We start from the raw sequence: 25,444 nt of genomic DNA, 5'->3' as shown, positions 1-25,444 counted from the left end.
AAGAAAAATATTTTTCTCAACATGAATACAGAGCATTAAGACAGACTGGTGCTTTTAGCTGAAGTGTGATTTAGAAGAAACACACTTAGCTGAACCAAGGCACAGAGCCCACTACTAGATCAAGAACCCAGAATTTACACTTAATCAACCTCAAGTAGGAAAAAGAAACCAATTTAACATGCTGTTTGCAGATCATACACCGTAAAATAACTTTGTGTGATGCAGCACTGCTAAAAATTACACCCCCCCCCAAAAAAAAAAAAAAAAATTAGCTGCCATTAAGGAAGGTGCAATAGCCAAAGAAAATGTATGACAGAAGTCACTGATCTAGAATTTCTTTATTTCGTTTCCCAAAACTTCAAACATAACCTTTGATAACTTGACTGTTTGATCTTTCAGCTACCAGAACAATTTCCTAGTTACTTTTATAAGCTGTAGCTTTCAAACTCCTAACTACTCCCAGTGCTCTCTGCATACTGGTTTATTTAAGCCTTTATCTCAGGGCTCAGTGCAGCGAGTCTTTTAGTTGCTATGGCCCTAAGCCCAGAACATGAAACAAAAGGATATCTGGGAGTCTCACTATACATTTTTCATTCAAAAACAAGGTATAGGAGCCCAAGGCATGTCCCCAGTCCTTTTCAGTTGTTTTGGAGCTCCCATTTACACTTGGAGCATTCCAGCTTCACAGGTTACCTCTTCAAAATACTTCGTGAGACAGATAGAAACACCAAGGCTGTATCAGATCTGTAACTCCATTGCAGTAAGGAATGGGATGCCTGTATGCATGCATGGAAAAAGGAGCTAAACTCCTAACTTTGTCAAAAGAGTTATGCCCAAAGTCTCACAGCCTAGCTTCCTATTAGTGATCCTGGTTCAGTCTTCTTACAAAGAGTATTCACTTTCCACAACACAAAGAATTCACAGGCCCTTCAATACAGCACCATTACATCCATTGCTTGTCACAAGCCAAACAGGAGCTGATAAGCACAGTGTGTTACATTAAATGTAATCAGAGAGCCATAGATCATTACTGATTACTTTCAGTATTTTTAATATAAAAGGCATGATATCTTTGTGGGCACTCATATTAATGTACTTATATCGTTTTAGGTTCACAGAAAAGGTAAAATATATTTAAGAGGTAAGGAATTTCCAACTAGGAAAAGTTGGAAATCATACCATCTCAGAACAGCTGTTCTCAGGTTTTAACAGTGGCAGACAGGAGCTCTTGGCTCAGAAGCTGACATCAGCTCAGAACTGTTTTGAAACTGGAGACCAGGTTAATGCAGAAAACGCTCTGTGAAGACACCACGGGGTCCCTCAGTAACGCTGAGCAACAAAACCCATAGACTCTTCTAGATGTGGTGACAGTTCTCCAGAGAGAGGGAAGCTGTTCTGACAAAAAGCCAGCAGCAGCAAATGGAGCTCATCCATCCTGTATCCATCCCTCGTGAAGAGGGGGTGTGATCACAGTGCATTCTGCCAGCTCATATACCTCATCACAGCTGCCTGCAGCTGGGGAGGGCTGAACTTTATGTCTGGGACTGAACAAGAATGGAGCAGTGATAAGAAATTGCCTCTTCCTTCTTGCCACTAGTCATATCCTAAAAGTATATTGTGCCTTGAGTCTTGGACTTCTTGCTTGAAGCCATAAAGCTATACTTCAGTTTCCAGTTCAGGCTCAAAAAGCTGCTCTGATTGATCTGCAGCCACAAAACATGAATGAAAAGATGTACAGCATCTTTCCTCCACAGACCTCTCTAGACTAAGTACTGCCGAGAGTACTGCACATCGATGAGAAGTATTATTATTGGTACTGTAATTTTCCTCCATAAAAAATATTGCAATAATCTTAAAATTTACAGGCTGTAATTAAGTTAAAAATCAAAGGGAACCAAGCCTACATTTCCTAATACATCTTTTCAAGTTACGGGTGGAAATCTATTGTGCTTGAGTTTGATCCTGTCAGCATAACATGCTCAGAAAATCACAGCTGTACTGAGTCTGTACTGGTTATTGGCTCTATATAAGAACTTAAAACTGAAAGTCTTTGTGACAGCCTCCTCCACTATCTGAAAGCCCATTGGGAATTGTTAAAACAAGAATTAACATTACAGATTTGTAGTGGTTTTTAACAAAAGAACACTTCAATAAGCCCTTTCTTTTTGGGTATCAAAGGATTACACCAACCTTTCAACCCACAAAACTCCAGACACCTTATGTTCATGCCGGTGCCTTCTTTATGTTTTAGTTCTATTTCTACCTCACAGAACTCTTCCATGCTTCAATATTAACTTGTATCCTCTCCCTAATCCCATCTGTATATTTTTTTGTCTTTTGCAGATTTTATAATGCGTTCTTCCTGGATTCTGACAAAATTGTAGTTCAGATCATTTAACGACTCTAACACAAACTCATTATCTTCTGAATCATCAGTCTTTGTTTCTTCAGCAAACCTAATAATTCACAAAGATTTTTGTAGTGAGACAGGACCAGGTGCCCTGAGTTACTGATGAGTGGGTGTGGGTTCACCTGTGTCTGGCCTCCCTCCTGAGCATGTGCAGGAGCAGGGGGCCAATAAGAGAGCAGCTGACACCCACGGAGAGAGCTCTCACTCATCAGTAAGGATGGAGAAGCCCACAGCTCGAGGAGCCCCAGGAGCAGGCAAGAAGGGGTAGATCCCGAGGCCACAGGAACAGCCCTAGGACATCGTCCAGGAATGGGCTAAACCCCGAGGCCTCAGGATCAGCCCTAGGAGCAAGAAGGGCTCCTCCCGCTTCAGATTTTAACAAATAAAATGTTGAAACAAACGTCAAATACCATTAATATAAGGAATACCTGAGGGTCTCTGTTAATATAACCCCTGCTCATTATTAAGTCCTCCATTGACTAATATATTTTTTGAACAGTCAAGGAGTTAAACTAACATGTACCCTTGTTAAGTCTATATAATGTAACTGATCCATGTGGCTCACATTTCTAGGTCATGTGATACTAAATTATAACAAAATTTGCTACTGAAGATAGCTATTTTTATCAAACCCGTATTTCTATAAAATAGGTAAAGTATTTGTTTACCAAAAAATACTTCTCATCAAACCATGCTGGTGGACTTATTTTACATTCTTAATCTCAGTTAAGAACGTAAGAATTTTTAATTTTTTTTTTCTCTATTATTACTTCTGCTTTGCCTGTGGCTAACCAACTTAGAGTTTCCCCAGTTTTCTCAGATTTGTGACAAAAATAACACCGTTGTTTACATAATGCCTTTAAAGACTCTGACAAATTTTCTGAATTTCTGGTTTAAGAAAATTCCAAATGTTTGTTGCTTTTTTTTTCTGAGAACTTAACACTCATCTGACCCGATTATTACATATGAGAAATATGCAAATTTTAGAAATCCTTTGGTAGCTCTTCATCTGTAAAACTATTTGTTACAATGTTTCACTTAAAAACATTTTCTCTTTAGGAGGATCATCGTATCTTTGTATAAAGAGAAACCACCCAAATCAGAATCACCCAACGTAACATGGAGCAACTGAACAGGAAGAGAGGAAATGAAGAGGAAAATAGCTCATCTTCACTACACATTGTATGCAAAACTACATTTACTTGGATTATGGTGAATTTTTGGAAGGTTTAAAGAAGCTGGGGCAATTGGTTACTCTGGCATACAAAACTAACCTCAAATCTTGCAATAGGCAAATGAAGCATGTAACTAGCTGTTTAGTATTAGCTAAAGAGTAAATGTATCTTTTTTATGGAGAGTTTTCCACACTAGATACCAAGAAAAAACATTAGTTAATGCTTGCTTTCTACATTTGGTTTGATCTGATGCTTACATAAGAGAAATATGCTGGGAGGCTGGAGCATAAAACAGATGTTGCAGAGCTATTAGAGTACTTCTATTAAAGTCTAGTGAAGCTATTTGATTGTGCAGTGTGACCAGGGTGCTTAGTGAGGCACTACCAAAACTACACGTACTAATGTGTATAAACTAATAACATAATAGTTATTATTCTGCATTTCATTTCTGAGTCTCATTTGTTATCAGTTTATGGGGACCTTCTTCCAAAAGTGAATCAAATTTCCAAAGAAAAGGTCTGTTTGCAAAGCTGCTGACACCTTGCCATCTTTTTGAGAATTCTCAGAGTGGGAATTCCTAAAATACTGAGTAATATTTTTTTTCTTTCATCCTGGCTGGTAAAAATAGCCAGAATCACTAACAGTTTCTTTTAAACAAAATCATTCATTTTATTCATAAAACTCTTTCATGCAAAAACTTCAAATGAATGTTTCTAACTTGCCCTAGGACCAACTTGAACTTTTGGTACCCACAGTGTTTCCTGTCAAGGAGATCACAGGCCTGCTGCCCCTTAGTTTTCTGTTTGTTTTGAACCTCACCAATTCTGGCTTCATTCAATGCCCTCCAGTTCTCATTTCTGGAGAAGACAGTAACAACTCATCTCCGTCCATTCTCTGCGTGTTGCTAATAATTTTCTAGACAGTTATGACATTTATTTACAGAGTTTAGAAAGCTCAGCCACCAAAGATTAGCATCTTAGCATCAGTGCTTTAAATATACCTTTCCCCACCTTTTTTTTTAATATATATGTATTTGCCACACAAAAAGAAAGAGCCTTTCCCACAAAAAGGTTTTCAATATTCACCTCTTATTAAAATCCCAAAATTTTACAATGAGTAAAATATATCAAGAAAAGAAGAGGAAACAAAAGATTTTTCCAGTGCACTGAGGCTGTGAACAGACATCAGCAACACTCTTTTTTGATGTTATTTCTGATTGGCTTTCCAATACTTCCAGACATCACCAACATCATGATGTGCATAATCCAGTATAGATGACTTAGTTCTAGATTTGGTATTCTATTTCTTTCCTGACTCCTCTTGGCCATCCTATATTTATTTTTATTCCTCCTGCCATTCCCAATTGTTTCATGTTCTATGAAGACCACAAATGATCCTTCACTCAGTTTGAGATTAAAATAATTATTTTTTATAAAAGTGGAAAGATGGAAAGAAGGTTAAAGTGGATGTGACACACCTGGCATTAAACAGAGTGCCTCTTAAAAGATAGAGGTCATAGGGAGCACATTTGCTTATATCAAAACATTTATCCTTTCAAAAATCAACTTTAAATTTGCAAATTATCTTTATGCATTTGTTCAAGCTGACAGGCAGAGGAAAGGCTTCATCCCTAGAACCAATCACTCCCATAGCCAAAGATTTCAAATCTTGAAAGAAAAACAAGTAAAAAAAGAAAAAAACAAAAACAGAAAGAAAGAAACTGGCTGTTCTGTTCTTAATGTATATTTAATGAGATGGTTTAAACACTTTGAAGTGAAAGGATCTTGATCACCACAATGGCTTATGCAGTTAGATCGTTTATGGGGTAGAGGGATGTCACAAGACTGAGATCAAACCTTTTTTAAAGACTATCCCTTTTATGAGGATACCAATTGTTAAATCTCAGATGTAATTGACAAGATGGTTTACAACGTGAAGTCCCTTGAGAAATTCCTAATCAGATTATAAGAATAAATCAAATTTAAGATTTGCATGATGCCCCCAAGAGTCACTATGGATGCTTGTCGTATTAATACCTCGCTGGCATCAATTCCTACCTTGTGAAAGATTCCTTCAATTGTGAGCCAGTGAAGGATACTGTGAAAATAACTTATTGTTATATTCACTCCAGTAAACTTGTAGTTCACTTCAATTATATAGCAATATAAAATCATTTGCATTTCTAATTTTTTTTTTCATTTAAGACTATCTGCTGCTACATTTTCAATTGTCATAATCAGTCAGAAAGAATTCTCTCAATGATAACGTGGCAGAATGGAAAGTTCAAACCGACCTCCAGAGACAGCAAGATCTCTTTCATTAGCCATGCCAGTATACAGCTGCACTTAGCTCTTCCAACCAACACTGATAAATACTTCCCTTGTGCATGTTAATCAGACTGGGAAATGATACAGAAAATGGAAGAGTCAGAGGTTTAAACTACATTACTGAATAATTACATGAGAAAATGTGCCATTTACTGAGGATTTCTTTTTTCCTGAGAGAAAAACATTAAAGAAAACACACAATAATTATTTTTCTTAAGAGGATGCAAACCTTTATACTGAATGAATAAAGAAATGGAATAATGTATCTAATATAACAGATATTAACAGGCATCCCAAAGTGAGTGGTACACAGTATCTCACAATACCTCAGAAAAGAAGGAAAATCAGAGCAGTTCAGTATATATCAACCAAGGTTTTTAAGAGGTTCTTTTCTATATCAGAGGGTCAAGCAGAAAGATTCAGAGACCTTCAAATGCAGGGAAAGTCTCACTTCTTCCCTTACTTCTTAACAGACAATCTTGATATAAATAGACAAAAAAACATTAATTTATTGACCTAATTATTGTGATAGAAAAATTATGGAATACATTGTGACTTTGCATCTTAAATTGACTACACATGATGAAATACCATACAAGCTGCTAATTTTTACCACTACTACATTGCTTCTGTGAAGGAATGCATTCTGGCAAATTACAGCCCCAGTTTCTGTCAGCTTCTTTAATGTGGAGCAATTGAGAATATTAAATGTTTAAATAACCAGAGAAGTCAAGCCACTTAGACAGTATGTAACACAACTCCAAAATTGGAAATGACTTGAAATTTAAAATGTTCCTCTCTTCTCTCTAGAATCATCTAATCCAAAAAAATCACAGCTCCCAGTAAATCAAGAACACAGAATATGCCACATGTTTTCAATAGTTAGTAACTCAAGGGAATTAGTAATAGATCATTTAACTTCAGGAAGATAGAATTTCCCTTTTAAGCCATCAGTCCAAATGGAATTATTGGAAATGGCAAGAGAAGAGGGAATCGTTTCCATCTTTTTCACTAACTGGGGTGACCTCTGAGAGTCAAAGGAGCAATTAGGCCTTTGGTGCATAACTAACTGAACCTCTCCCTGGCAACAATTCCTGCAGCTGCCTAAGTCTTTGAATCGGGCTACCAGAAAATGAACAGACACCCATGGCATAAAGAAAACAAACCACAAAAAGCAGAACCTGGAATATTGAAAGGAAACTAGACAAGAGTATAGAGGTACGGATAATAATTAATGCCTGGGAGCTCCCTGGACAGAAAGTACAAAAGATTTTTGCTGCACCAACAGAGCCTGAGCAACTGTGATGCCCTCTAGGAGTGTCATGACTTTGTTCTGTAGCCAGGACTGGCAAACAGCATTCCCTAATATACACTTGCATATCCAGCCTCTCAGATGGATGAAGTTTCAGGAGATGGGAAGGAGTGCGAGGCCGGTGGCAAAACCCACTAACAACTGTTGGCTTATCTCACAGGCTAGAGAGAAAACCTTTATTGGCAACAGCCTAACAGGAAAATTTCCCTCTTCAAGTGTATTTCTGGGAGCTTTCCTGCACCTCATTTGCTATTTTCCACAAAACAGGGCAGTTGGAGCAACATCTGTATTCTAATCCTTTCTTCTCATATGGAAAGACCAGTAATTGTACAGGTTCACATGATGGATTTAATGAGGTCCCAATAAAATTTGCTACCAAAGGAAAATCTGCAAGCCAGAAGGACAAAAAGAGTACGTGTTTGCCTCAGTTAGATTTCAGACAATCTGAGGACCTGTCTGAACTTTCATTATGTCTTGTCTTTTGTCTGTATTACATAGTGGAATATGTGAAAATCAGCCCAGTGAATCTAAGCTTTTATTCGTTAATATCTCTAAATTCATCCAGTAGAAGAGCTTTTACACTGCCATGCCAGTGTCTTCTATGTGATGACATCAAAACAGGAATGGAATTTCCTTAAAGCTTTGAACTATAATAAACAGAATATTGCAGGAACAATATTTGATGTAGAATAAAAATCCCACCTTGATTTGTTTTATACAAGATTAAAAAAAAAATTTAAAAAAAGACCAAAAAACCTGAGATATTAAGATATTCATTTCCCAACTATTCTAATGGCACTTATTTTCTTCAGCTATTTGTTACTATTTTGTTTTGCCAAACAATGGATTTTCACAATTTAAAAATTGTCTCAAAAGAATGTTTTTATGGGGCCAGTCATTTGTACAAAATTATGGGTAAAGGAGCAACCAGAGAATTTTCTTATTTAAAGAGTAAGCAGTAGGAAGCTGTGCTGTGGGAATTTTCTTGTACACTATGTTAGGTGCCATGGGATCAGAAGGGTGGTTATTTTCTCTTGTGGTGAATGAGGCAGAACAAACTAACCATACAGGGACATTTTCTAGCTCTTGTTTTGGAAGGTTTTACCAGCAGTACAGTGAAGTGGTTATAGTAAATTATGGTCTAACCTGCTTACTGAAGTCACTGTTAAATCACTTAACAGTGAAAATCCCTGCAAAAACTGAAGTTAAAACAGTATCAGAGACACTCATTCAACTATTCACCCCTAACTTGCTTTGGTTTTCATTAATGATAGAATTCTGAAGCATCTGAGATGTGGAGAAACAACTTTTTAACTGGAAAACACAACCAGCATAATGATTTATGCATTTTGACAGATTCCTTGTGTCTTCTGGTGTTTGGCTGGTTTTTGGTTTGGGGCTTTTTTGTTTGTTTCGAAACCGTATTATTGTATCTGCTAAACAACTTTCTTGCCTTTTCTATTAAGTCACAGTACTCAAGGTAGTTTAACCTCCTGCTCACCCATAAATATCCATGATAAGTCTGTAGCAGTCTAACCAATACCATCAGAAACAAGGAAGTATTTGACTAAGGCTATGCGTGAAAACAAAATAAATATTGCAGAACAGAGAGTTCAATGCAACTTGATCGTTACACTGTGACCAGTTAGATGTGGTTTACATGGCATTCATTTCCACATGGATGTTACTCATATCCTACATCCATACCCCAGCAACACAGAAAGACCCTTGTCTGCTCGGACTCCTACCTTTCTTAACAGAGCAGAGTCTCTGATGAAAGTGTTATACTTTGGTTTTACTGCTTATATAGTTTTGAGAGAAAAAAAAAAAAAAGCAATGATAAAGTAACTTTCTCTGGAAGAAACATGCATGCTCCACAGGATATCTGGTTCACCTCATTCTTCTTTTATGGCTTTTCATTTATGATCAAATTATAATTTGATATCTAAGATTGGTGATTTGTACTTTTTCTGTGGGCTGCCACCACACTGTCTCTTACTTTCCCATACTACATAAAACAGAAAATAACCAAATTTTTTTACTTCTGCAGGATTCCAGTTTCACTGGCAGTAACATCTGCATGGGGTTTGATAAATAGGAATCTGATGATTTTCCACCACTCACCAGACCTTCAAGCATCTTAGACAAACATATTAGAAGGGTACTGCCTCTAGTTCCAGTCTCATAGATAACCTGACAGTATTTCTAGAAAGTCTAATCTGCTGAAGTCACAAGTGCAAACACTTAATCCAATGAGAATGGAATTATGTAAAAGTCAATAAAACAACAAATACAACATGTGCTCCTTAGAATTCATATCAATGTCTGAGTACTCTTTTACACTTTAAAAGAAAAATCAATGAACTATAAACCTATGTGGATAAATATTAATGTCTTTCAGGGATTCCAGTGGTTTACAGTTTACCAAGAATAGTTCATAAATATTCTCATTTAATACAGCCTGACAACTTGTAGTGCGTGCAAAATTACTAAATCAGACCCTCTCCGTTCTTCCACTACTTATCTTACAATCCTTTTGTCACAGATAAATAAATTACTTCTCTCTCATGACAAACACACACTTGTCAGTGTGCGGGGGGGTCTGTAAAATAGCAAGATTTTTTATATTATTCCTCCTTGCCATCAGCATAAGAGGAAAAAAACCCCACAAAAATGTCATACACAACTCTATATTAAAAGAATTCTTAAATTTCAGAATAAGTAATTCATTAGGGCTTCCAGACTGTTAAAGACTAGGTACACATATATCAAAACATTAAAAAAATATATACCCTTTGTGCCAAACTCAAATTACTTCTAAGGTAGGTCACAAAAGTAGAAAAAAATCTCAAACCACTTACAAGAAATGTTAGCAGTTTGCTGGACAATCTTAAGTGTTTGATTCTAAAAATAGAAAGCTTTAAATACCACATTCCAAATTGCTATTCAAAGTTACCACATCCTTGTGTCCTTACAAAGGTGTTCTTGTGAGCTTCTATTTATAAAGTGAGGATTAACCCAAAAAACAGAAAAATGACAGAACATGTGAACTCACCAGGGCTAACACTGAGGGCTATTCAGTGATTCCCCCAGTGTACTTTTGTTGCATTCAGCAGTGGATTTACCCTAGAAGATGAAGTCTCAATACCAGCTATTCTAGGTTGTTTCACAAAAGTGCACTTCCACAATAATAGTTTATCATAACCATAAATAAGTACTTGTATAGTACCAGAGATAATTGACGTTGGCTGTGAGTAACTGTTAATAACACCTCCCTCCAATGTTCTAAATAAAACTTATTTATGGCCACAGAGGAACCATAGAAAACACAGTAGACACATCACTACAGACATCAACAAATGAATAAATAAATGATGTTTCATTTGCATGTGAAGATAATAAACATTCTTGCATCTGCTAAATTTGTTTGTGCCTTGTATCACTCTCTGGCTCCTCAGCAGCATGTAAGTCCCTGCATTCAGAGCAGAATTCTATTTTTTCCTGACTCTACAGCACTCTGTATCCTCAGGATTCTTCTTCTCTCACACTATTTACCAGTATTCCTGTACCTATTTTCACTTCTGTCTCTTTGGAGTAACAATCTCTGTTATCAACCTTCAAGCCTTTCTAAAACCCTATCTACAACACATAAATACTGACTCTCTGTGATAGGATCAGTGAAGTCAGTAGCTTAGTCTGGCTTTCCACTGAAGATATATTCACACACAATTTACATATAAAGTCGACAGACAAACATTATATATTTTTTACAGATGTCAGTACAATGTGCAGCAGTCTGTCATTAGCAAGTATTGCCAGCTATATGAGTACAAAGGACTGCATCTGCATGAAAGCACCTTACTAAGCCCAGGCAGCTGTTACTTGCTGAGTTAAAACCTTGTGGTTAAAAAATTGTATTACCTTTGTGGTTATATCATGTGATGAAATATTTATTGACTATCTTTAAATACAATACTCATTGTAAGAAATATGAATTTATTTTCAGTATTTGATTATATGAACATTTATTTTAAGTCAGACCACCATTCTCCCACATTTAACTCCCAATGAAATGAAAATGCTTCATACTGAGGTGAGCCAGCAAATATTCTGGAATTGTTTCCCTCATAGGTAAATTCTAAGTTAGCACCTCCAGAATGTCATGCATCCTTGGTTTCTTGTCAAGTTACTCAGACTTTCTATTGGCTCATTTTTATTCTATATTCTCTGGATGAAATAAATGCCAGCTCTTTGGAGGACCAAGCTACATTTAACATAACCCCAGCAGGCCATGGCACTCACTGACAGAGCACAGCTTGCTGTGCCTTCCCCAGCAGCACAACCAGCCCTGGAGGTGCTGAGCCTCCCCACACCCCCTGCTCACCCATTCATCTCCCACCCAACAACACCAGCACTCTTGTTTATAGACTGGATAAAAATCCAGATCAGAAGATTTCCTTTCGTTCAGAGAGGCCTTCAAAAGACAGCAGAGGGCAGAAACCTCTCAGGCTTCTTGTGAAGCAGCAGCCAGAAAGCAATGTTCTACCACATGACCTGTGCCATCTTCCCAAGCTGAAGCAAGCAGGCAAAGTTGCTGAACTGGTCATTGAGAGGCCTGAGGAAGAAAACTTTGAAGATCCCCTTGTCATAACCCAAAAAGAACTACAGGACTTCAAAAATACTTGTTTTATAAATAATGTTCAATGAAAAAATAATAAAAATTCTGAAACAAAATTTCTGAAGTAGATCTTTTAAGGCTTTCCTGTCACCCAAAGCTTTGAAAATATTTATTTTCATCTTGATTTTCAGAAAAGCCTAGAATTATTTCCTATCTCTTCCTGCAGACATAGAAGACTGTTTTATTACGACATTTCCCAGATAAGCCCTATTTAAGATGTCTATTCCAGATAAACTCAGATGAACTCACAGTTTCAAAACAATGAGATGATCTGTTATGTGGTGCCTGGTCATCATTTTATTTAAATAATATTATCAGTTCATTAAATCACAATCCAGGCCAGAAAAAAAACTACTACTATACAAATTACTGTATATACATACACAAAAGTGTATTTATATAAAACTGAGTGTGCTTACACATCCAGAGATGGACAGATTTTTGTAGAGGCTCCAATTTAAAGTATAAAAAAACCAAGAACAATTGTCAGAGGCTTTGGACTGGGTAAAAAAAGAGAGGGTATAACAGTGTTGGCTCACATCTTTGGAACCAGTGTTTTGTTGGTTTGCTGTAAAAGACCTAAATAGCTTTCAGATGCTGCAGTTCAAGCAGTAAGAAATTCTCAGAAAGAAGTTTCCAGCTGTGGTTTTCTTGTTTTCCCTGTGCCATCCAGGATTTTTTGTGCATTCAGACCAAGGGGATGGGGACATTATCTTTCTTTCTGGAAAAAATTATGGCACTTGGAAGTGGTTATCATTCAATATCTGCATTGAACTCTCATTTCCAATTGGGTTCCCAGGGATCACTTTACAGAGCAACAGAGGTTAAGCCTGGTGTTGTACAAAACATCCAGAACTTGAGAATTTTCAAGTAATAATAATTTTCAAAATAATTTTCAATTTAAGCTGGTTTTTTTCAACATTCCTCCCTTAAATGTACACATTTTAGGTGCACTGTAAAGCTAGATCCTTACTGAGTGAATATTTATGAAATTGATTTTATCAGATTATCAGTTTCTGTTTGCCTGTAAATACAATCCTTCACCTACTTGTTTCTTTATTTTTAAACAGTAAGCTTCAACAACAGATGTACAGATGTGATGCAAGTATTCCTCCCTTTGATGCATTATGATGCATTACTCTCCTTTTCCAATAATTTTGGATTTTATTTCCAAACAAATAATAAATGTAAAAATTAATTTTTGTATCACAAATGCCACTCATGTGAATGAAATCACACAACAATTAACAAAACGTTAATGAATTAAACCAGAAGTTTAATGGAGACCAAAAAAACCCCATTTCTAACAGCTACAGTGAGCAGATCATTTTAAACAAAAACTTCCTTCAGCTAAATGCATTACATAAAAAATAAATTTAAGTTTGTGATAATAAAACTGGATATGTATTTGCAAAAATGGGAGCATTTTAACAATAGGCGAAGACAGAAAAATGCAGCATTTCTTCATGTGAGTAACAGAGCAATTTTATCTTTTGAAAATCTGAACATGGCTACCATAAAAAAGTTTTTGGGCAAGTGATCACCATACCTGGTATTATTTAATACAGAAAAAGGCAAACTCCTAGCAAATTATTTAGTTGCCTCAGCTTGAAGTTAATTAGATACTGGCTTCAGCAGGGCCATGGTTCATGTTAAACTGATCTAAATCTAAATACAAGAAATTAGTTCTGAAGGTGTGAGATACAAGTCATCCAACAAGAAACAGGTGTTTTGTACCTCTTCAACAGCCTGTCAGCCCGAAGCTCCTTTTTTCATATATATTTTTTACCACTCCCTCACTTGCTAGATTGAAGTTTAAAATTATTTACAAGGAGAAATATTAAGACTATTAAGAGATATTAAGAAAAGTTAATATTAAGAAAAGTTAGATCAGAAGAACACAGAAATATTTTATGAATATGTTTTCATAGTCTCCAAATTATTTCAATTTCAGTAGTTCCCAACATAAAAAAACCCTAACCTTTTAACTTCAGAAAAGAACTGCATTGATTGTTCTTTTGAACTATCCATCACAGTTTCTCACCATTCTCAGTAGATTTCAAAAATAACTTGCAGGTGGTATACATCACATGTGAACAGGGGGTGACATCTGATTTGGCAGGTTTGTCTGGATGGAACTCAGAGGAGAAATTAAATTCACCTGCTTAGATGGGAGCTTCACCCTCTGATGCCAGGTGCAAGTTTGGGTGTGTGAGTGGAACTGACTGCACGTGGCACCTTTCCTGGCACCTATCAGATACACATGGGCTCATCTGCATTATTACTTTCCCTAATTCCTAAAAACTTTTTATTACCCCAATAACTCTTTTGGTCTTGCTAAAGAAAAAATTTCAGCCATATTAGAGTTGCTGTTAAGATAACTTATTTGTTCATTATTCGGTGTAAGTATATTTAGAAATCTTTAGAAATGTTCTACTTAACATAGTCAATTCCTTTGTATGGCATGGACCTATTCTTTTTTGTCAATTGTCATAAAAAAAAGAAATTATTGACTTCACAGACTTATTTGCATGTCTTCTCATCTGTCCTGGTCAAGTAAACTTTGTTTTATTATTTACCATTGGAAAATTAACCTTCTATGCTCTTTAAATGGGATTCAGTCATCTACATAAGGTAATTTATTGTTCTCTAGAATTTCTGGGGCAGATAGTTCTTAGCAAAAAAGAGCCCTTTTATTAGTGAATAATAAGGGGGCCAAACAAGCACAAGGACTGTAGTGCTTCCCAGCAAAACCACACAGGATTACAAATTATTTGGTTAAATTTTCAGATCTGGGAAATCTTTTTCTAAATTATACATGGGGGAGATAGAGATATTCCCTGCTCCTGCTCAGCTGTGAAGGACAAATTAAGGAATTAAAAAAAAAAATTAATAATTAAAAAAATGCTACCAGAGAAATTAACTGGGTGTCTTATAGCCTTCAGGTTTCTGCTTCTTTATCACTAATGTAGAATTAATTTAGTTATATTATACAATTTTATCTGTCTCTGCAAGACACTCCATTGTTAGCTTTGTAATTCAAACAAACAGAAACATTTATAGTATACACAGAAACTGAAATTTTGTGGTGTTATGAAGCCATTCCTGGAATGATGCCGCAATTATTAGGCACTGAAACTTGCCTCCTGTCTATACACACATAGTTAATAGATAATCTTCTATGACTACTACATATTTAACAACAGTTGCAGACACACAGAAGCATGTATTTCTCCTAAAGAAAAGAGCAAGTTCCATAATTTATCCTTGCACATGAAAGGGGAAAATACAACCTCAAGAGCAAAGAAAACCTGAAGAAATGCACAAGGTATGTAGATAAGTACAACAAAATTGATACTTATTTAGATACCATAAAAATCTTTTTATTTCTTCCTCCAAACAACATTCCAGTTAAGTATCAATCTCAGGAAACTTCTGACTGACCAAAGAAATACAGAATCATGCTCTGGTTTTACAGAGAGCAATGCAGTTAACTCCACTGATGAAACTCATTTCCTCTCTACCCCATAACATCTTTGCAACACTACCACGTGTCCAACTTCTACTTCCTTACTTTCAGAGAACTACTTAAGAGGAAAAGGAGAAAAAAAGAGAACAAGAGGAGACTAATTTTATCTTCCAGTTTGAACCTCACTTGTTTTCTGGTAGAATTCATCTTCCCCATTCTTCACCGCTGCAACCCAAAAAACCATCTTGAGAGTAGGAACCAGATAAAGAAAAACTAACCATGCACAGATTGCACCACTCTACTTGTTCAATCTCATCTAGTTTCTGGTTTTATTGACTGACAAAAGACCAGTTCAAAAGGAGGGCATGAGCCTTCCCATACACATGTATATGCCATCCTTGTTTGCTCAGCTGGCAAAGAACAGCTTCCATCAGGAAGTAAGGTTGATAAACTAGGTTTCAGCGTTCTTGTGCAATTCTGGTTTGCACCCCAAATGAACTAAAAAATATCCTGAGAGGTGCATGGGAACAAAAATTCCTTTCCCTGGTTTGTGAAAATTAATATGCTTAAGACCTATGAACTCTGTTACAGTGCAGATTTTGTCAGCTGTGGTCATTGAAAAAGTAGCATCATGGAAACAACACAGTGTGAGGTGTAAGACACTATCTTGCTGCAGCCAGGCCAGATTTATAAATTCTAGAACTGCTTTTGTAATAAGACCACAAGGCAGATGAGCATTGCCTCGACATATGCATGTGTATTTTATTTCCTATTCAGAAACAGAATCAGCTACCTTTACATTTGAAGATTTCTTTAAACCAAGCAGAAGTAGTTACTTAGGATTTTAATTAACTATGCAAACAGAAAGACATACTGCAGCATTTACTTCATTTTGAAGTAGATGATGGCTAAGGTCTTGTTACTGCCCCTCATACACTACTACAAAGAAAACCAGAAGTTCCTCCTCCCTCTTTGCTTTGCACAGATGTATCTCCAGCCATCTGTGTGACTAGAGTTGGAAAAATTTATTATCTGCTGCAACTAAGCAAAACACCCACAAAAAATGTATTTGTGCCAGTACACCCCATCAACAACAACACAAATTTTCCTGCTAGAAATAAAACCTGTTTGTTATGACAGAGGAGCTGATGGGTATACCTTCTACTTTCAAATAAACACACAGTTCTCAGACTGCCCTGAGAGTCCTGCGTGAGTAATGACTAAATAAAAACTTTGCAATCTACCTCTATGTCCCTGTATATGTTACAATTTATAAACATGCTGTATAAACATAAAATATCCTCAGAGAGACAACCACCATCCAGAAAGAATATAAATAAGATAGCTTCTCTTACTTTAATAACTGGAGTATTGTTGGCATACCAGTCTAACACTTCAGAAATTCAGTTAAAATACACCCTATGTATTGTTCCCATATTTGGTTCTCTTCCTTTGAAATACATGCTGCTGCAAACACAATTTTTTTAGAAATACTTAAACATCTGGGCACAATTTAAAATAAAGGCATCTGATCAGCAGCATTACCCATACAGTAGTCTTACTGAGAGAATGTCCTTGTTTGGGCCAGGATAAAGGTGATTTTCTGTTTTGTACTTTTGCTTTTAGCTAAGTCTCTTGTAAGTAGTTGCACTTGCTGAAATTAACAGCAAATTTCTCAGACAGTGTGTGCTTCTAGGATTGATAACACTTGATGTTTATAGTTAATGCTAGAGACTGGTGTGCAGAGCCAAGGACACTGCTCAGCTCTGAGGAAAACATTTTCCCGTCCAGGAGGATAAGGAGGTCCCACCTGAGCCCTCCTTTGGGAAGGAACGGACAAGATAGATGCCAGAATTGACCAAACAGAGTATTCCATCCCATACATGTCATACTCAGTATAAATTTGAGGAATCACGAGGGCCAAGCCGGACTTCAGGTTCTCCTGATTTCCTGCTTCCCTTCCTTCACCCGGCATCCTGGAAGGATCCCATTTGTTCGTCTGCCTGTGGTCCTGATCCATGCCAGCCCATATCTGTGTGTTCCTGCCTCCAGTTCCCGACTGCTGCCGACTCCAGGAGTCCAGCCTGGACTTTCCCAGGGCTGCCCTGCAGCCTCGGTGGTGACGTGAGAGTTACTGGGGGAGAGGGGGGAGGAATGTGTTTTGCATTTTCCTGTACATTTGTATGTATTTAGTAATTTTTCCTATTTATCATTACTGTTTCATTAAAGTTGTGTAGTTTCCAACCCATAAGTCTCTCTCCCTTATTCTCTCTCCTTTCTTTATCAAGGAGGAGAGAGACATTAATAGAGAGCGTCTGTTATTCGGTTTAATTGCCGGGCCAGTGTTAAACCGTGACAGAGAAGCATCCTGTGGTCCTTCTGAGATTATCCAAAACACTTCAAACTCAGACCTGATTGGCATGATCCAGATCACTCCCATCTCAAGTGTATTGCTGTCTGATTTGATAATCTGCCTTCAGGTTGCCCTGGGTTGCTCCCCCATTGCCCTGTGCTCACTTAGGGGAGCTGTGTCTGGCAGCAAGGTCTTGGTGGACTCTCCAGGTCTCTTCTCCCAGAACACAGCACCATGGGCCCCTGGTGTTCCCATGTGCTCTCATATCACAAGCAGTAAATCACAACTGATTCTCTAATTTAGGCAGCTGTGATCCAGGAAAATCAGCAGTTTGTAAGCTTGAAGCACTGCTCAAAAGTCAGAGGTTTTTGCTAAAGCTTGGTGGATTAGATGTGCAGACTATTTAGCAAGAATTTGCCAGAAAATCCTGAAGCTAAAAATCCTGAAGTGATAAATTCTTCAGAATACTGCTATAATCAAGGGAGTTTACATAAGAATGTCAGACCTGTAAACATCACTCAAACACAGAATTTTTTAATCAAAAGGAAATATAAGTGCTTGAAAGGAAAGAGAGGTTTTATTAGCTGCAGGTAATTGCTCAGTTGAAGCGTTTTCATTCACTGTCTGGAGGAACCAAGGTATGACTGATGACCACATTTTGCTGCCACTTCCACTGCAAGTTACCTCCTGAAATCTCAGAGCAATTTCAGTTTTGTTTTTGCTTAGCTGCAACATCCTCTGTCATTTTAAAACATGAATTATCCAAGCAGATACCAAAAACTAAATCAAAATCAGCTCAAACTTTCCATGTCAAAGGCTCATTTTCCTCATGTTGCAGGAGACAGAGGTTCACTGAAGTTCAATAGTAGTGTGAGGAAAATTACACCCTGCAGGAATGCTGAATTAAATAGTTAATGAAGGATGTAAGGTTTTTTTATTTAGTGTTGCAACACCAGCATCACAGGGGGAAAAATCAGTTAAGTGTATTCTATTGCAACCAAAAAAGCTGGGTTTTTGGTGTTTTGTTGTTTTTTTTTTTCCCCTTAAAAATAATGTTTCCAGAAGATTTTCAGGAACTTTTTGTTTCAAATAATCTTCAAAAAATACCAGAGGTCTTCCCAATCTTTTAGTACAATTTTGCACTTCTCTGAAACTTTCTGATTCTTGGTCATGAAGTGCAGCACTCAGATGGCTGCAGTTCTGCTGAGCAGCAGTTCGTGACAGGAATAGCTCATCTACCCAGTTTCAACAGGTACATTCAAAAATAGTGCCATTCCTACTGACCAAGGACAAGAATAATACCCTCTATGGTTAAATACTATTGAGCACTGTACAATCATTTCTTTAATATTAGGCTGTATTTTATCTTATGAACACTGAATCTGTCATGTACTCCTTATTTTATTTCTGCATATAATGCTTCTGCTGCATTCTTTTCAGTATGATTCTTATCAAAATTCTTTGTTTGTTGACATAATTGATTTAGGTTTAACTTTGACTGTCAAATGATAATATAATCTGGCCTCCTTTCATAATCCATTATGTTAAACTAAAGCTGCAGAAAAAAGATATTATTTCAGTCTCAAAGTGGTTGAGAGACATTAAATATTTAATACATTTTTCCTTTTAGCTGCTGAGTGACTCCTGAATAATCATTAAAGAAAAAAAACCCAACAAACCCTCTAACAGATGCAATTGCAAAAGGCTCATTAGCATACACAAGCACTGGTTTATTTCACACTCAGTTGCTATCCTCTTTGGCAGCAATGAAGTGACTAAGGTAAGAAATGAAGCACCTGAACTCTGGTATCATAACACAGATGTTAGACCCACTGAACTACATAGATCAGGTCAAGTGTATGCTTTCTTTTCTGGCCCTAGAGAAAACACCTGGCATCTCTTCAGCTATCAGAGCAGAGGATTTCACATGTAGCAGTATGACCTACATTTAAGGTGCACAACCTCTTTACATTTTCAGTAAACTAGTTCCCTGTAATTAACATTTCAAATGCAAAATGTAATGCAGCAGGGCGGTGCTGCTCACCCTACCCTGTCAAAAGTAATCATCATTTCCCATTCTTCACATGACCAAGGCACATGCATAAAACATATTTCTTTGACTGTTAACACCCTCAGTTTTCTGCCACTTTGCTACATCTAGCATCACATTGACAAACTGGAACTCCTCTGACAGCACAAGCATTAAAAGTCATATCAGAATAAGCTGTACGAACAAAGGCCTAAACTCTGGCACTGATGCAAAAAAAGGGAAATGTACAGGTCTACACCATAAAAAAAAAAACACAACAAAAAACTACAGATTGTGCATGGAGAGACGAGGCTGAATTCTTCAGACCACCAAGAGCATTCCCCACATCACAACTGCACCTGGCCAGACACTTTTCCTTGTGTGAAGGGACTGTCTTTTGGTGTGAAGTTCTCCAAGGTGCCTGTCTCACCAGCCATCTGCTTGATTCCTTGGACTTCTGACAGACACAGAAGAGGAGGTAAATCAGAGACACACCAAAAATTAGTCTGCAAACAGCCTGTTCTCATGTCCTGCTTGCATCAGAGTGCTAATCTAGTTGGGCAGAATTCTGTTTATGTTTTAATGCAAAATCATACCTCACTGCCTATGGAAGTGCAAAGAGCTAACGTGACTTCCAGATGAGGTTTGCTATCTCCTTTTCATGTATCTTTTTTCCACTCTATTCTGACTGCTGTGTGACAATAGAGACTCAAACGTTTCTTCTCCAGACACCTGGATGTATAGGAAATGCTGGTTGCTTCCACTACATCAAGCCTGACGGCCTATGGCTGGTCTCCATGACACTCCAGATAGGTAGGGTCACAGCTATGGGAACCCAAGATGTGAGTACAAAGGACTACAAAAGTAAAGTAAAAGTGATTGAAAATCCTTTAAACCCCCCCAAAAAAAGTACTGAGTTATTTAAAAAGCCAAAGGTGAAGATGACTTGGAAGAAGCTACGAGTGCTAGCAACATAATCATTAAAAAAACCAATCCAGAACCAAAAAAAATAAATTTAAAAATCATCAATATTTGTTATATTGAAGACTTTCTGTAAGAAATTTTACAGTAACTCTAGAGCTGAATGCTTGCATATGAAATATGTCAAAACTGGGCAGTTAATCATTCACAGATGTTCACATTTATATTGCATTCTGTGAAGATCTTAGGAAAGCTGAGGAAAGGATGCACTTTATAAAGACAGCATAAGAATAAATTGATAACCATGAAATATAATGTAGGTTTGGCAGCCAAGCAGAGAGAAAACCCACTGACTGAAAGCAGCTCTAGTTCAAACATTACCCCAAGGATCTGTGCTGTTGTGTTAGGTGGTTTCAGTGACACATCACAAGTGAGCAATGCTCCAAATGAAAACATGACAATATTCTGTGCTTCCCAAAACTTTTATCTACCTTAGGTTCCCCCAATACAAATGATTCAAGAAGGCAACACCCCTAAACAACACTCAGTTGTTGCAGTGTGAACTGACAAGTACTTGATATAAACCTCTACTCCAGGCACAGCTTCAGTGAACTATTAGAGAGCTTGATCCACCATTCAGAACCACTTTATAAACACAGCAGTATATAGAGGGGCTTCCACCTGAGGTCCTGTCTGCTTGGCAGGAAAAGTTACTCCTGGCACAGATTGAAAAAAAGACAACATCACCACCAGCCTGGGAAGACTTTCTCAAGTGTCAGACTCTCAGTGTCCTAAGCAGTTCAGCAAGGGATGAGTAACAGACTTCCTCAGCACAAAAATATTTCAGAAAATTGAACAGAAGCCAAGCAAAATCTGACACTCCATTCCTGCAGTAACTGTATACAATTTCTAAGTCAGTATTTATGGAAGAAAATATTTGGCAGAGTTTACAGGACTTTACGAATACAAATAGGAACAGAATTAAACAATCTCCACCACCTTAAGAAGGGCAGCATTTATGTTACACAATGTTGAAATAGCTGGAATCAAACCCAAAGAGTTAATGTAGTAGTGAAGGTAAAGATGAAAATTCTAAAGAACGTTTACTTAAAGTAAGATTGTCAGTAGCAAGAACATGCATAATGAGACGCTGGTTGAAGACATCTAAACATTTATTTGAAAACCAGATTTGAAACATCCTAAATGCTATATTGTTTACCATCAATTTAGATATTTTTAATTGAAAAACTTAAAGTACAATAAATAGCAATGATCATCTTCCTTTAGCTAACAGGAAAATATAGATGTTTATGATTTTCTGCCCTTCAGTCTCAAAATAGGCTCTTGAACTCAAATCAGACCTTAGATATAATCATCCTAACACAGACTGGGGCTTAAATCTTATTTTTTCGACCCACACAGGCATAAATATCTGCTGAATGAATTTCATTTGTGTCTGAAAAATGCGATATATCTGCAATATATCGTAGGAAGATCTTGAAGATAACTTGAAGATACCTGTACAAACCATTCTGTCAGATTGTGGTACACTGGTCAGCAAGTCAAAGAGGTTTTGAAAGCTATCATTCCCCAACTTTAAAGAAAAAAATTTAAAATGGTGTTATGGAGCTGTAGTGCAGTTTTCTGTCTGACTGTAAGGAGATGACCAGATTAGGAAGCTGCTTGCCAGATTCCACCAGAGAACTTGGTCCTCTGATTTTCTGTCCAGCCAGCATGTTTTCAAGTGCCAGAAAGCACGTTAGCTCAGTCTATTTTCTAACAAGTACAAAGTACTAAAAAGCTTCAAAACCAGTAAAGGCCAGTTTGCATAGCACCTGAAGGGCCCTAAAAGTTTGTAAAGAATCACATTCTTGCCAAGAATTAACTGGAGTGCTATTATACAATTGGATGGACTGCAAGTTTCTGAAAATTAATTTCACATTATAAATATTATATCCTTTGCAGGTAAACATAAATGTACCCTAAAGTAACAGAACTGAATCCTAAATAAGGCAAAGAACCTGAGTTGAGGACAAAGATGCAAGTATATGCAAGTGACTAACAGAATCTGCAGAATTGCTCAGAGCACAATTTCTCCATACTTCCAGCTCCTTTTCTAGTCAGCTACCAGTCCCCTACTTTTACAGTAAGTGAACACCACAAAGAACAGATTGCCTTTTTTAGCTAAGAGGTATTAAAAGGGTGAGAATGATTAGGCACATAGAGGACAATAACAGTGTGGGGTTTTTCTACACTTTGGCCTTCCTGCCAGATTTTCTGGACCCCTACAAGCAAGGGTGAACATTTTTTACAGAAGAGAGGAGGTATAGGTCACTAAGATGCACCAGGAGACACAAATTTAATAGTTTTCTGTTCTGAAGCAATTTGCTGCATCATTTAATTCACCAGATGTATGCAAGAGTAAAAGAAACGCTGTATCAAACCAAAGCATTGACTAGCAATCACATGCAAATACTAAATTTAAAGATCATCATGCAAATCATAAGCACAGTATATGACCCAGCAAACCACGCAGGCATAAAATTGAAACATGGAAGAAAACTTATTGTACTTTTATTGTCTACTCACATGCATAAAATCATGTTTTACTGAAACTAAGTCAGAAAGCTCAGAATCCTGCAGGATCGAGTTCACAATATACAAAATCAAGACTAAAAGAGAACTGGCAAAAAAAGTGGGGTTCTGTTTTTGTCTAGTGTTCATGACCCTTTTCCCACAATATCCAGTCTCTAGACTGCATAATTAATTCTACAGACATTTTATACTTTTTTAGTTTAAATTTCTACATTTTTTTCTTGAGACCTAGGAATGAAGGGATGGTGTTGAGAAAGCAGAAAGCCAGATAGAACTGAGACAGTTACCAAGAGCAAAAAGAAGAGCTTTTATGCCTGCATTGGTAGTAAACAGTTACCCTTAGAAATCAGCCTTATTTGATCTGGACTTTGAATTGATTCAAATCTGAATTATCCTATAATAATACTTTCAACGCTTAATACTTTATTGTTATATTTATTATAGCATATTATAGATAGTAATATATATATTATATTTAGTATTTATTACATTAGTAACAGTTCTATTAATGTATATGAATTTGAGTTACACAGAAAAAAACATGAAATATAGAAATAAAGTGAAACATATGCATGATTCAGAAATAACTTCTGTGGGAATACATAAAACAAATCTAAAATTTGCTTTCATAAATATTTTTTAGTATTTGTTTATGCTTCAGAGCTACAAACTTTGCAGTTCTTTTTATTTCACAAATACCCTAACTACTGAACTTAAATTCATTCTTGGTTTACTTATAAACTATATAAACTGTATAAACTATATTTCTATGAAAGAGAGAGACAGCAGTTCACCAATCCTAATTACAGAAGGCTTGGCGGGGGGGAGCTAAGTAAAAGATTTTAGAACTCCCCATCCTTGGATGGCCTGACACACAGTGTTTGAACTGCAGGTTACAGTTAAGAAATGTAAAAATGTTTAAAAAAATAAACTCATCAATAACACATCAATACTCCTACTACTCCTACTGTGCAGTACATGGAACTGGAAACCACAAATTAAGCACTAATAGGTAATTACTCATTTTCAGTATCCAGCATTCCACATTCTGAGGCTGTCATAGGAAAATGACAGAGCCTTTGGACTGCTCTTCATAAATATACCAATTGCCTTCAGTCTGCATAGAACCATTCCTCTAAATGCTATTAAATATATTCCAAACCTCATCAAACTCCCCTCTGTTTGCCAGTGTCTAAACCACAGCCAAAAGCTGTCCAGAAATCTATTCACATTTGGCTTTAAACAATGAATGCCACAGCATCACCACTTTCCATTGTCCAAGGGGCAAAGGATTAAAAATAATAAAGTCCCAAGCTCCCTGACAGCACAGATAATTCCTGCAACCCAGTCATATCTGTTGCTTTGTGCTAGCAGCCTACTCAGACTACACAAATTTCACCCTCCAGTCCAAAGTAAAAAAATAGGAACCAATTCAGCAGTCTCTAGGTTGTTCTGCAGAAAAATTTTATCTTTGATTTAACACCAAATTTTCAGTGTTACTACCTTGCTTGCTGCCTTGGGCTGTGGACTCCACAGTAAATAGAGACTCATTTTAAAATGAAAACATAACTTCCACTTGCTGTCAAATTTTGAATCGTGAAAGGATGGTCAAAGCACTGTCCTTGGCAATTTTTTAGCTTTTTTACTGTCAGCCTGGAAGCTGCACACTTCAAAAAACCTAACAGCCAAATATTAAAAGAGCATCTTTGTACCAAAATCCTTAATGATTATTTTATCAGTAGGAGTAAAGTCTTATCAGGGCCACAGACATTTGTAAGAACTTTTGTGAAAACTTATGTGCTTAAATTTGCTTGGCAAAGGCATCGCTACTGGAAGCTATAAATATGTAGAAGAGCATAGATATCAAGTCTATTATACTAGAGCAATGAAGACCAAGAACAGAGAAGATTACAAAAATAATCTCTTGCATCTGTGTTTGGGGGCAGGCTAATTACTGAACTGTTTTTCTTCCTCTTCTTGCTCAGGGCAAGATACCAAAAAAGCAGCGATATTATAGATGTTCCTTTATTCAGACTTAAATGTTTGAGTGCAAATATGACTTGCACTTGAGCTGAGCATTATCTCACGATGCAAAAAATACTAGCAGGTTCATTGGTATTAATGATAAAGAGAGAGTAGAACCCTAAGTAACTTAAATCTCAAAGATTCAGTATT

This window comes from Calypte anna, chromosome 9, assembly GCF_003957555.1.
Source record: "Calypte anna isolate BGI_N300 chromosome 9, bCalAnn1_v1.p, whole genome shotgun sequence".
In the NCBI taxonomy this organism is placed as follows: domain Eukaryota; kingdom Metazoa; phylum Chordata; class Aves; order Apodiformes; family Trochilidae; genus Calypte; species Calypte anna.
Note: the sequence above shows the minus strand (reverse complement) of the source record.